The sequence below is a fragment of the Emys orbicularis genome, chromosome 2 (genome assembly GCF_028017835.1).
Source record: "Emys orbicularis isolate rEmyOrb1 chromosome 2, rEmyOrb1.hap1, whole genome shotgun sequence".
Taxonomy (NCBI): domain Eukaryota; kingdom Metazoa; phylum Chordata; order Testudines; family Emydidae; genus Emys; species Emys orbicularis.
In genome coordinates, this window is record NC_088684.1 from 170,498,737 (window position 1) to 170,513,156 (window position 14,420).

Sequence of the window (14,420 nt, forward strand, 5' to 3'; positions counted from 1 at the left end):
TCTTTGTCTGTTCATTTCTGGAAAAAACATTTTGAAACAGTATATGTGAGTGTCCCCAGGTGGTGGTACCTCTCTGGAGGTGTTTATAACCTGAGTGTTTGACAAACAAATTGATAAACTAAATAGAAATACGTCACCAGGACCAGATGGTATTCACCCAAGAGTTTTGAAGGAACTCAAATGTGAAATTGCAGAACTACTAACTGTAGTCTATAACCTATCATTTAAATCAGCTTCTGTACCAAATGACCGGAGGATAGCTAATGTGATGCCAATTTTAAAAAAAGGGCTCCAGAGGTGATCCCAGCAATTAAAGGCCGGTAAGCCTGACTTCAGTACCAGGCAAACTAGTTGAAACTATAGTAAAGAGCAAAATTGTCAGACACACAGATGAACATAATTTGATGGGGAAGAGTCAATATGGTTTTTGTAAAGGGAAATCATACCTCACCAATCTACTAGAATTCTTTGAGGGGGTCAACAAGCATGTGTACCAGGGGGATCCAGTGGATATAGTGTACTTAGATTTTCAGAAAGCCTTTGACAAGGTCCCTCACCAAAGGCTCTTAAGCAAAGTAAGCTGTCAGGGGATAAGAGGGAAGGTCCTCTCATGGATCGGTAACTGGTTAAAAGATAGGAAACAGAGGGTAGAAATAAATGGTCAGTTTTCAGAATGGAGAGAAGTAAGTAGTGGTGTCCCCCAGGAGTGTGTACTGGGACCAGTCCTATTCAACATATTCATAAATGATCTGGAAAAAGGGGTAAACAGTGAGGTAGCAAAATTTGAAGATAATACAAAACTACTCAAGATAGTTAAGTCCCAGCAAACTGCAAAGAGGTACCAAAGGATCTCACAAAACTGGGTGACTGGGCAACAAAATGGCAGATGAAAGTCAATGTTGATAAAAGCAAAGTAATGCACATTCAAAAACATAATCCCAACTATACATATAAAATGATGGGGTCTAAATTAGTTGTTACCACTCAAGAAAGAGATCTTGGAGTCAATGTGGATAGTTCTCTGAAAACATCCACTCAATGTGCAGTGGCAGTCAAAAAGATGAACAGAATGTTGGGAATCATTAAGAAAGGGATAGATAATAAGACAAAAAATATCATATTGCCTCTATATAAATCCATGGTATACCCACATCTTCAATACTGCATGCAGATGTGGTCACCCCATCTCAAAAAAAGATATATTGGAATTGGAAAAGGTTCAGAAAAGGGCAACAAAAATGATTAGGTGTATGAAACAGCTTATCTGAGGAGAGATTAATAAGACTGGGACTTTTCAGCTTGGAAAAGAGATGACTAAGGGGGGATATGATTGAGGTCTATAAAATCATGACTGGTGTGGAGAAAGTAAATAAGGAAATGTTATTTACTCCTTCTCATAACACAAGAACTAGGGGTCACCAAATGAAATTAATAGGCAGCAGATTTAAAACAAACAAAAGGAAGGTTTTTTTCACACAACGCACAGTCTGTGGAACTCTTTGCCAGAGGACAAAGAACTAGATTTGTTCATGGAGGATAGGTCCATCAATGGCAATTAGCCAGGATGAACAGGGATGGTGTCCCTAAGCCTCTGTTTACGAGAAGCTGGGAACGGGCGACGGGATGGATCACTTGATGATTACCTGTTCTGTTCAATCCCTCTGGGGCATCTGGCATTGGCCACTGTCGGAAGACAGGATACTGGTCTAGATAGACCTTTGGTCTGACCCAGTATGGCCGTTCTTATGTACTTTAATCACCCCCCACTGTTTTTAGTTCATGGTGGAGCTGTGCAAACCCTCTGCCCTGAAGTTGCATAGAATCCCTGGCCCATAGTGATATATAGACCATTCATACACTTAATATAATGTAGTCCCCAAAGATATTGCATGCACTTGCAGAGGTTTTTTACCTGCCTATGAAGCAGCTGGTACTGACCATTGTTATGTGATTAATGTGCATAAGTCTTGTCAAGTAGTGTCAGGCTAAGCTGTTTTAGGTCTCAACCTTCCGGAAGTTGTAAGAAGCAAGCACAGTTCAATCCTGCAAGCATAAGCATAATCTAACTAGGAAGCTTTATAGACTAAAAAGGAAAATCTGTAAAGATAGATATGGATTTGTGGTTACTATGCTCTGCAACCAGATACTTCTTTAAGCTGACTCGAGCATTTTTGAGTCTAGCAAATTGACCACAATTAGGACAACAGGCCGCATAAAGAAAAGACGAGCTGAGCACAGGTGCACAGTTCATAAGATCAAGATAACCGCAAATACCACACTAGAACATTTGGCCACCTTAATTGGCTTACATGTTTTGAAACACGGCCAGCAAATACTGTATAAATAAGGTGTAAAGATGCAAGTGTTTGTCTGTGTGTTGACCTAAAAGAGATCACTCTTTGTCAGGCTCACATACACCCCCTGAACCAAAGGGACTTGCGCTTCACCGACTATCTGTGCCTGGCCAGTGCGGAAAGCAGTCAACTGAAGGTAACGTATCTTTGGAAGAATGCAGGGTAAGGTTTCAGAGTGAAGAGGTCTGGTTGTGCTTGAGCTAGTTAATCTTAAATCTGTACTAACATTAACAGGGGCAGATTTGTTAGACCTCATTGGTCAGAACAAACAGGAGAGTGTTTGAACGGCAGACCATGATGGTTGCTGTTAGCCATTTTGGAGGGAAGTATCAGAGGGGTAGCCGTGTTAGTCTGAATCTGTAAAAAGCAACAGAGGGTCCTGTGGCACCTTTAAGACTAACAGAAGTATTGGGAGCATAAGCTTTCGTGGGTAAGAACCTCACTTCTTCAGATGCAAGTAATGGAAATTTCCAGAGGCAGGTATAAATCAGTATCGAGATAACGAGGTTAGTTCAATCAGGGAGGGTGAGGTGCTCTGCTAGCAGCTGAGGTGTGAACACCAAGGGAGGAGAAACTGCTTCTGTAGTTGGATAGCCATTCAGAGTCTTTGTTTAATCCTGATCTGATGGTGTCAAATTTGCAAATGAACTGGAGCTCAGCAGTTTCTCTTTGGCTGTAAGGCCAGGACAATAGCAGATGTAAAGGTAGCCATCTTACAGCAAAAAAACTTCAGGACCAGACTCCAAAGAGAAACTGCTGTGTGTTGTGAGCAAGACACGAGAAGTCATTCTTCCGCTCTTCTCTGCTCTGGTTAGGCCTCAGCTGGAGTATTGTGTCCAGTTCTGGGCACCGCATTTCAAAAAAGATGTGGAGAAATTAGAAAGGGTCCAGAGAAGAGCAACAAGAATGATTAAAGGTCTTGAGAACATGACCTATGAAGGAAGGCTGAAAGAATTGGGTTTGTTTAGTTTGGAAAAGAGAAGACTGAGAGGGGACATGATAGCAGTTTTCAGGTATTTAAAAGGGTGTCATAAGGAGGAGGGAGAAAACTTGTTCACCTTAGCCTCTAAGGATAGAACAAGAAGCAATGGGTTTAAACTGCAGCAAGGGAGGTCTAGGTTGGACATTAGGAAAAAGTTCCTAACTGTCAGGGTGGTTAAACACTGGAATAAATTGCCTAGGGAGGTTGTGGAATCTCCATCTCTGGAGATATTTAAGAGTAGGTTAGATAAATGTCTATCAGGGATGGTCTAGACAGTATTTGGTCCTGCCATGCGGGCAGGGGACTGGACTTGATGACCTCTCGAGGTCCCTTCCAGTCCTAGAATCTATGAATCTATGAATTACTTGCATCTGAAGAAGTGAGGTTCTTACCCACGAAAGCTTATGCTCCCAATACTTCTGTTAGTCTTAAAGGTGCCACAGGACCCTCTGTTGCATTTTGGAGGGAGTTGGCCTTCTGGCACTGGTGTCTTTTCAGGAGCCTGTGGGTCTGTCTACACAGCACTAAGCCTGGGCTCTGACTCAAGTTTAAGCCCAAGCTCCCCCTGCCATCCACTCTGAAATCAGTCTGACTCAGGCCAGGAACCCCTTTGGACTGGGGACTGAAAATCCTGCTAGAGGCAGTGTCAGAGCAATGAGTAGTTATAAAGCAGTGAGCAAGCGACCAGGGAGCTTTGCGAACAGGGGCCGCTAACAGGGAATTTCGAGAGGAAGTTTGGAAGGGGAGTGGGAAGGGGGCAAGGTACACTTGCCATTCTTTAAAACCTTTACACTAAACTATAATCAAATCTTCTTGATTTAAACAAAAACCCTATCATTAACCTAGGTAGCTGTAGGAGAGAATGCAGGCAGAAGCCCAGCAGCAGATTGGGGGCTATCCAGTTTATTGCTCCGAGTGCAGGATGTATGATTACCTGCCCTGGGGGCAGGTGGTGTCTGTGTGCATTCGGTGCAAGGAGCTCCTGGCCCTGAGAGACCACGTACAGGCTTTGGAGGCCAGGGTGGCAGAACTGGAGGAGCTAAGGGAGGCAGAGAGGTATGAGGCTTTCCAGGACACTGTAGATTTGTCCCACCTCCGGTCAGACAGCCCCTGCACTGTTAAGGAGGATGAAAGGCTCAGGGAAGGAGAGCAGTCAACGGGAGCAGAGGGAAACCTTCCCATAGTTGGGAGCCTCCTTCCAGATGATGTTGGGGTATCCTATCACACCGAGGTTACCTTTCCAGGGGAGGGAACTCCAGTCATTAGGAAAAGGCAGATGTTAGTAATAGGAGATTCAATCATTAGAAACATAGATGTGATGGCCGGGAGAACTGTATGGTGACTTGCCTGCCTGGTGCGAAGGTTGCGGATCTCTCGAGGCATCTAGATAGACGTATGTGTAGTGCTGGGGAGGAGCCGGTGGTCGTGGTACATGTAGGTACCAACGACAGAGGGAAGAGTAGGAGAGATGTCCTGGAGGCCAAATTTAGGCTGCTAGGAAAGAGACTGAAATCCAGGACCTCTATGGTAGCATTCTCAAAAATGCTTCCAATTCCACGTGCAAGGGCCAGGTAGGCAGGCAGAGCTTCAGAGTCTCAATGTGTGGATGAGACGATGGTGTAGAGAGGAGGGGTTTAGATTTATTAGGAACTGGGGAAACTTTTGGGATAGGGGGAGCCTATACAGGAAGGATGAGCTTCACCTAAACCAAAGTGGATCCAGACTGCTGGCACTTAACTTTAAAGAGGTTGTGTGTGTGTGTGGGGGGGGGGGGGGGAGTGGCACTATATGTGAAAGAAAATGTAGAAACAAATGAAGTAAAAATCTTAAATGAATCCACATGTTCCATAGAATCTCTATGGATAGTAATTCCATACGCTAATAAGAATATAACATTACGGATCTATTATCGACCACCTGACCAGTACAGTGATAGTGATGATGAAATGCTAAGGGAGATTAGAGAGGCTATCAAAATAAAGAACTCAATAATAGAGGGGGATTTCAATTATTCCCATATTGACTGGGTACATGTCACCTCAGGATGAAATGCAGAGACAAAATTTCTGGATATTTTAAATGACTGCTTCTTGGAGCAGCTGTATAGGAACCCACAAGGGGAGAGGCAATTCTCAATTTAGTCCTCAGTGGAGCGCAGGATCTGGTCCAAGAGGTAACTATAACAGGACCGCTTGGAAATAGTAACCATAATATAATAACATTTAACATTCCTGTGGTGGGAAGAACCCCTCAACAGCCCAACAATGTGGCATTTAATTTCAGAAAGGGGAACTATGCAAAAATGAGGAGGTTAGTTAAACAGAAATTAAAAGGTACAGTGACTAGAGTGAAATCCCTGCAAGCTGCATGGACACTTTTCAAAGACACCATAATAGAGGCCCAACTTAAATGTATAACTCAAATTAAAAAACACAGTAAAAGAACTAAAAAAGAGCCACCGTGGCTTAACAACCATGTAAAAGAAGCAGTGAGAGATAAAAAGACATCTTTTAAAAAGTGGAAGTCAAATCCTCGTGAGGTAAATAGAAAGGAGCATAAACACTGCCAAATTAAGTGTAAAAATGTAATAAGAAAAGCCAAAAAGGAGTTTGAAGAACAGCTAGCCAAAAACTCAAAAGGTAATAACAAAAAGTTTTTTAAGTGCATCAGAAGCAGGAAACCTGCTAAACAACCAGTGGGGCCCCTGGACAATCGAGATACAAAAGGAGCACTTAAAGACGATAAAGTGATTGTGGAGAAACTAAATGAATTCTTTGCTTCAATCTTCACGGCTGAGGATGTTAGGGAGATTCCCAAACCTGAGCCGTCCTTTGTCAGTGACAAATCTGAGGAACTGTCACAGATTGAAGTGTCACTAGAGGAGGATTTGGAATTAATTGACAAATTTAACAGTAACAAGTCACCGGGACCAGATGGCATTCACCCAAGAGTTCTGAAAGAACTCAAATGTGAAATTGCGGAACTATTAACTATGGTTTGCAACCTGTCCTTTAAATCAGCTTCTGTACCCAATAACTGGAAGATAGCTAATGTAACGCCAATATTTAAAAGGGCTCTAGAGGTGATCCCGGCAATTACAGACCAGTAAGTCTAACATCAGTACCGGGCAAATTAGTTGAAACAATAGTAAAGAATAAAATTATCAGACACATAGAAGAACATAAATTGTTGGGCAAAAGTCAACATGGTTTCTGTAAAGGGAAATCATGTTTTACTAATCTATTAGAGTTCTTTGAAGGGGTCAACAAACATGTGGACAAAGGGGATCCAGTGGACATAGTGTACTTAGATTTCCAGAAAGCCTTTGACAAGGTCCCTCACCAAAGGCTCTTACGTAAATTAAGTTGTCATGGGATAAGAGGGAAGATCCTTTCATGGATTGAGAACTGGTTAAAAGACAGGGAACAAAGGATAGGAATAAATGGTAAATTTTCAGAATGGAGAGGGGAAACTAGTGGTGTTCCCCAAGGGTCAGTCCTAGGACCAATCCTATTCATCTTATTCATAAATGATCTGGAGAAAAGAGTAAACAGTGAGGTGGCAAAGTTTGCAGATGATACTAAACTGCTCAAGATAGTTAAGACCAAAGTAGACTGAAGAACTTCAAAAAGATCTCACAAAACTAAGTGATTGGGCAACGAAATGGCAAATGAAATTTAATGTGGATAAATGTAAAGTAATGCACATTTGAAAAAGTAACCCCAACTATACATACAATATGATGGGAGCTAATTTAGCTACAACTAATCAGGAAAGAGATCTTGGAGTCTTCGTAGCTAGTTCTCTGAAGATGTCCATGCAATGTGCAGCGGCAGTCAAAAAAGCAAACAGGATGTCAGGAATCATTAAAAAAGGGATAGAGAATAAGACGGAGAATATCTTATTTGCCCTTATATAAATCCATGGTACGCCCACAACTTGAATACTGCATACAGATGTGGTCTCCTCATCTCAAAAAAGATATACTGGCATTAGAAAAGGTTCAAAGAAGGGCAACTAAAATGATTAGGGGTTTGGAATGGGTCCCATATGAGGAGAGCTTAAAGAGGGTAGGACTTTTCAGCTTGGAAAAGAGGAGACTAAGGGGGCATATGATAGAGGTATATAAAATCATGAGTGGTGTGGAGAAAGTGAATAAGGAAAAGTTATTTACTTGTTTCCATAATATAAGAACTAGGGGACACCAAATGAAATTAATGGGCAGCAGGTTTAAAACAAATAAAAGGAAGTTCTTCTTCACACAGCGCACAGTCAACCTGTGGAACTCCTTGCCTGAGGAGGTTGTGAAGGCTAGGACTATAACAGGGCTTAAAAGAGAACTAGATAAATTCATGGAGGTTAAGTCCATTAATGGCTATGAGCCAGAATGGGTAAGGAATGGTGTCCCTAGCCTCTGTTTGTCAGAGGGTGGAGATGGATGGCAGGAGAGAGATTGCTTGATTATTACCTGTTAGGTGCCCCAGAGGGAGTGAACCTGGCATTTTCCACTGTCGGTAGATAGGATACTGGGCTGGATGGAACCTTTGGTCTGACCGAGTATGGCCATTCTTATGTTCTTATATTCCCAGATGTATCTTCGGCAGGTCAAAAACTGCCACTGGAATGTCCACCAGGATCTCACAGATGCTCCTCCTGATTCCTGAAATACAACTGACAATGTGAGGTGAGAATTTTTTTCCACCAGGTCAGGAGCCATGTTGATGGCTCTGGCTGCTGCGAGTGTGCAGACATATAATGGCTCAGCTGAATGTGTTGGTGGGCTAAAACCATCCAGAACACTTCCATTCAACTCCTGCAGGACAAACAGACAAGTTCTCCCACAGCTCCCATTATGGTCAATGAGAGGTGGTGCTCAACATCTCTGTAAGTATACCAGTTTTTTAGATTCCTAAATATGGATTTAAATGCCTAAGTTTAGGTACCCAAGTGTGAAAATTATTGCCTCAGGCCAAGATTTTCAGACAAAGCCTAAAGTTAGGCTTCTAAGTAAGTACAGCTGGTTGGAAATTTCATTTTGTCAAACTCAAAAGGTTTCATGGAGCTATATTGGTTTCAACAATGCTACTGAAATACTCTGACTCAGGAGGTGGGAGACCTAAGATCAAGTGTCTGATTAGAATGACTGGGGTGAAAAACTTTCCTCTGAATCAGATAGAGCAGGGACTTGAACCAGCTCAGTGCCCTAACCAGCAGGCTACATGCACACACCTGACTGCCTAAATTGAAAAAGCTCAAGTTATGATATAAAAATGAACATTTTGACACCAGTTTTGTAAAAATGTTTGAAAGATTATGTTTTTGTTCTAATGTGGAACAAAACCAAATGTCAAAACCCTGAAAGTTTATGTGAAAAGGAATTGTTATCCTCAGCTCAGTATCAGGTCTTCTGACAGTGGCCAATGCCAGGTGCTTCAGTGGGAATGAATAGAACAGGCAATTATTGAATGATCCACCCCCTATGGTCCAGTTTCAGCATCTAGCAGTCAGAGTTTGAGGAATACCCAGAACATGGTGTTGCATTCCTGACCATCTTGGCTAATAGCCGTTGGTGGACCTATCCACCATTAAGTTATCTAATTCTTTTTTGAACCCAATTGTACTTTTGGCCTTCACAACATCCCCTGGCAATGAGTTCCACAGGTTGATTGTGCCTTGTGTGAAGAAGTACTTCCTTTTTTTGTTTTAAACCTGTTGCCTATTAATTTAATTAGGTGACCCCTGTTTCTTGTGTTATGTGAAGGGGAAAATAACACTTCCTTGTTCACTTTCTCCACACCTAATTATCACCTGCCAGCATTCACAGTGAGGGAAGGGGTGAGAGGCTCTGCCAGTGCAGAGCAGAGGATGGCAAAAAGGGTGAGAGGTGGCTTTTCTCACTGCCTGGAGGAGTAGAAGAGGCTTCTCCCTGGCACCTGCTAGAGTAAGAGTGGGAGGTAACAGCTCCCCAGTTGCAACAGGCTCACTCTTGGGATGGCCTTGGGGAACAGTGCCTGGGGGTAATCAAACAGGAGAAGCATGACACTGGGGGCAGGAGTGGTATCAGAGGATAGTTTAACTGGATAATTTAATCGACTACCAGAAGTGGAGCATGGAAGACGGGGTGGATCACTCCAACTGCCCCCTTCTGTACACTCCTCCTGAAGCTCTTGTACAGGCCAGTCAGAGACAGGATTCTGGGTAGTATGGGCCATGATCTGACCCAGAATGGCAACTTTTATGCTCTTATGACTACTTTCCTGCATTAAGGCATATACCTTGTCTTTTGACAGATAAATCTATTGGTAATGCAACCTGCTTAATTAAATCATAATATTTTAAAACCAATATATTGTACATCTGTGTTTAATTGCTCAAATGCCTATTTGTGGTTGCTTTCTCTAAACCAATGATATTTTCATAAAATTAAAGTTTTGATATGGAATGAATTTTGCCAAATAGTTTATTATCTTCATAAATCTCTGTAGATCAACTTTGTATTATGGAGCGAACACTTTAGCTTTTACTTTATCTGGATCAGCAATTAATGCATGTAATTTCTGTAAGGCCAATTTTTTACTTTTTGAAGTTCATTATTAGCTGCCTTTATATTGCCTTTTGCAAAAATGTCTAATATTTAATCTAGTTCTTTAAAATCCTTTGCTAAAAGAAAAACACATTAAAATTTCAGCACTTTTTAAGCCCTCAAAGATATGAACAATTACTCTTTGAAATATCTCATGAGAAAATTAACACCAAATGCATTTATGCATTTATAACCTCAAAAAAGGTGTATTAAAGGTCACTACTTGCCAAAATGTATGTCATGCATCTAATACTGAGAATATTTAGCTTGTAAGAGCTTAATTGGATGATGGACCAGATACATGTTCCTTCAAAGGTACCACTACCTTTGACTCCAGTCCTGGACTATAGAGACCTGCTTCTGGTCCAAAGTTGCTAGTATCTCATCAACAGCAAGAAATTGTTTGAAGAGGACCTCCACGAGTTGATCAAAGAATTTTGGACTCCAAAAGGTCTCCTTTTCCTCAGTGACCTAAACAATCCCGGAAACCTCATCTGTTCTAATTTGGTAGGCAACCTACTTTTCCATTTTTGCTTTTTTCCTCTGGTTCATTTCTGTCTCCTATAGGTGTGTCTCTTTTGGCCAGGGTAGGTAGCTCGCTGCATTCCACAGTCAGGCCAAACGTTGCTGACAGGGCTTCTTTCTAGTCTGAGCTCTTGGGTACCATACAGTTCTGAAGGAGCATCAGACCCACCAGTTGTGTTTACCTCTCCCATCTTGATCAGAAGGTGATTTTTTTTTCCTTGAAGGGATGGACCAACACTATAGATGTCTGGATTCTTGAGGTCATCTGCTTAAGATCATCCAGTAGCACCCTTTCCCCACTTGAACATTGTAACTTAGGTTTTGTAATGTCAATTACTAGCCAAATTGGCCATTGCACCAGAATTGAGGCTTCTACTCTTGTTATTTATTTGTATGGAAGAAGATGAGAGTTTTGATTCATTGTAGACCTCCACCTTCCAAAGAATAGGGTATGTGAGCTTCACCTCTGCATGGAAACAAACTCTGTGCATGTGGGATTTTTTGTGTTTAATCTGAAGGACTCATACCCCCAGGTATCAGTTCAGTCCTCTCATCAATATTAAACCAGGCTCATCCAACTTTCAGTGATGGTCCCATCCATTCAGGTTAGTATTATCCCTATAGGTTTTCATCAAAATCCTAGTATTAGTGATTGCCTACCTGGATGACCTGTTGATGAGGATCAATTCTACTCCTATTCTTTCTCTGGCAAGATGAAGGTCTTATAACATATACTACTATCTGGATAGCCATTTGTCTTGGATGTTTTAGATACAACAAATCCTGCATCTTGGCAGGGGGTTAGACTAGATGACCCTTGTGGTCCCTTCTAACTCTATGATTCTACATGGTCATTTTGGAAAATTTTCTTTTGAGACTGTTCCAGATCCTCTTGTTCTAGGAATGATTCTTGTTTACAGGAGGGCTTCTTCTGGATTGCTTTAAGGCACCCAGGGCCTACATTCCTTTTCTCCTATAATGATCTGTTCCTGAGGAAGAAATCATGTATCTTCTAAGATATTTTGTATCCTATGTGAAATAGGGTGACCATATTTCCCAAAGGGAAATAGGACACTGTACAGGCCTGGTCCCAGCCGCTCGCCTGAACCATGTTCCCCCCATGGGGCTGGCCCCAGCTGCTTGCCAGAGGACACTCTCCTCCCCCCCCCCGCACTTGAGACTGTTGCTGGTCGCTTGAACCCTGCCTGTCCCCCTCACACTGGAACCCTTCCTCCTCCTCCCCCCTGCCAGAGCCTTGCCTTCCTCCCTGCACGGGGCTGGAATCTCTGCTTCCCCTCCACACATTCTCCACACTGCACCTCACTTTAGCCAAAAAAGTCAGGACGGCTGGGATAGGGCTTTAAAAAGGGACTGTCCCGGCCAAAACGCGATGTATGGTCACCCTAATGTGAACCTGTCTCTTGGAGTCATTTTCACCCACATATTTTGCAGGAGTTCTGTTCTCCTGATGGCATTCTGTAATCTATGAAGAATTCCTTACTCAAGTCCATTTCAGCCAGGGCCTTGTTGGAGTTCTTCAGGAAGCTGGTGTTATTGACTATGGTGTTTCTTCTTCCCCCTGGTATCGTTTTAGTGGGCCCTTTTTCAACCAGTTCTCTTTGCAGTTTTTGGTCACTGGAGGAGACATTTCTCACCTTAAATATTCTGGAACTCCAGGTTATCCACTTGACACTCTTCTGGTTGTGCTGCGTCCTGGGGCAACTTATTTTGGACTGCTGTGAAAACATGAAGGTCTATGTCAACAGGAAATATGGTATTGGGAGTGGCCACTTGCTGATGGAAGTCCTCCATTGGTGCCTTGGGCAAGAGTCCCACCTGCTTTCTCTCTGGGATGCTATAAGGAGACCTATTTTTTCTACCAGATACATTGATCTTTTGGCAGAAGAGATGTATACATTCCTGAGATCATTAGGATACATGCTGGGAAAAAAAGTTTCTTCTTCTACTGATAAAGGAGATCTTGCCAAGATCTGGAAAGATGAGGTTTGACAGTACTCTTTGACAGTACTTCTGTTTTTCCTAGGAAGACTGTCTTTCATTTGCCTTCTGATTTTCTTCCTAAATGTTCTGTGCCAATTATCTTGCAGCAGCCTATCTCACTGTCTGGTTTTGTTCCATAATCTGGCTCACCAGAGAAATGTAATTGGCACACATAAGACATTAAAAGAAGTCATATTTTATTTAGACAAAAACTAAAACATTTTGCTGGTCCCATATCTTTAAAGGGAAGGGAGCTGGAGATGGAGGAGGCTATGACAAGTAAGTAATTTGCCCTAGAGTTTTCCCTTGAAAAGCCTTATATTCATCTATGTAAGTTACTCATTTGTTTACCTGAAAGTTAAAATATACCTCCAGTGCCAACCAGTTTTTATTCTAAGGTTCAAGAGAGATGCCCAGTGTGACAGAGTGATGGATAACTTCATTACACAACTTATGAAGCTTTTCCTCCCTTTCCTTGTACCTTTTCACATTCTAGTCAATCACCTTGCACTGGGTAAGCCTGTTGATTTCTTCAGCATTAAAAATATGCAAAATTAACTTTTCACTCTACCATGCTAGAAAAAAAAAGAGCCGTATCTGTTTGGAAAGGGAAGATTCCTGTTAGGATGTTGCAGATTGCTCCCTTCTTTGTGTCAGTCCACCTGGTGCAATGCAGTGGGCAGGTGTTGATCCATGATCTCACCTCCTCTCCTCTTTTACCTAGGGAGGTGGTGGAATCTCCTTCCTTAGAAGTTTTTAAGGTCAGGCTTGACAAAGCCCTGGCTGGGATGATTTAGTTGGGAATTGGTCCTGCTTTGAGCAGGGGGTTGGACTAGATGACCTCCTGAGGTCCCTTCCAACCCTGATATTCTATGATTCTATGATTCCACTTCTATCTTTTCCATGTGATTTGGTCCCCGAGGGAGCAAGGATCTAGCAGTTGCTGCTCACAGGGGCTGATAGTATAATCTGCCCTTGAGCAGGCCACACAAAGGGCTTCTTCTTGCATCCCTCACTCCCCCATCCATCTGTGCAAGAACAGATTTCAGTCTGGCCATTTAGATCGACATTTTCTGAATTCACCACTAATTGTACACTCCTCAATTTCTGGTTATATGAAACATGAAACACCTGGGGCCTGATTTTCATAAGTATTGGGCAGTGACAAAACCCTCTGAATGAACAGGGAACTGTGGGTATTCAGCACCTCTGAAAAATCAGGCCCTAGATATTTAAAGTTGGACATCCAGTCACTGAGGCACTCCAAATTAGTGGAAGTTTAAAAAAATGTTGGCCTTAATCACTAACCTTTGAGTGCTTCAATTTGCAACCTTAATAACATTCTTTTAACATGTTTTAATGTGATTTATATCTACATTAACCCAGTAAGGAGCATCTGAATACTGATTATTCTGTATTACAAACATTTCTGTGAAGTGGTATAAATTATCACCCAGCTGGTTACGCAGAGGCATCATTTTTGTATCAAATCTCCTTATTATTCTCTAGAATTTTAGCAATTTTAAGATTTTATTTGAAAAATAGCTTTTTTTTGAAAATGAAAAAAATTATGAAAAACTTCATTTTTTAAAAAGTGACATTTTGGTGACCTTTTAATGTATCAAAAATGATATCAAAACTGTTACTGAAATGATTATCAAAATTTTTCATTTAGTGAAATGTAGGTTTTCAGTAAAATAAACATTTTATGACCATTTCTATAACATAAGAAGTTTCAATAAAATATTTTTTGCAAACATTTGAAAATAGGCCCTTTTCAAATTCTGAAATGGAAACAATTTCAAAATTTTGAAAATATTTGCAATTTAAATTTTTTGATTTTTTAAAATATTTTAACCAGATTTGGTTCTCAGTTTCATACTCTCAGGTGAAAATTACTTCCTTTCACTGAATTCCTTTCTTCACTGTGGTCCATGCCAAGTACAAGCTGTGACACATAGGGCAATCTCCTGGA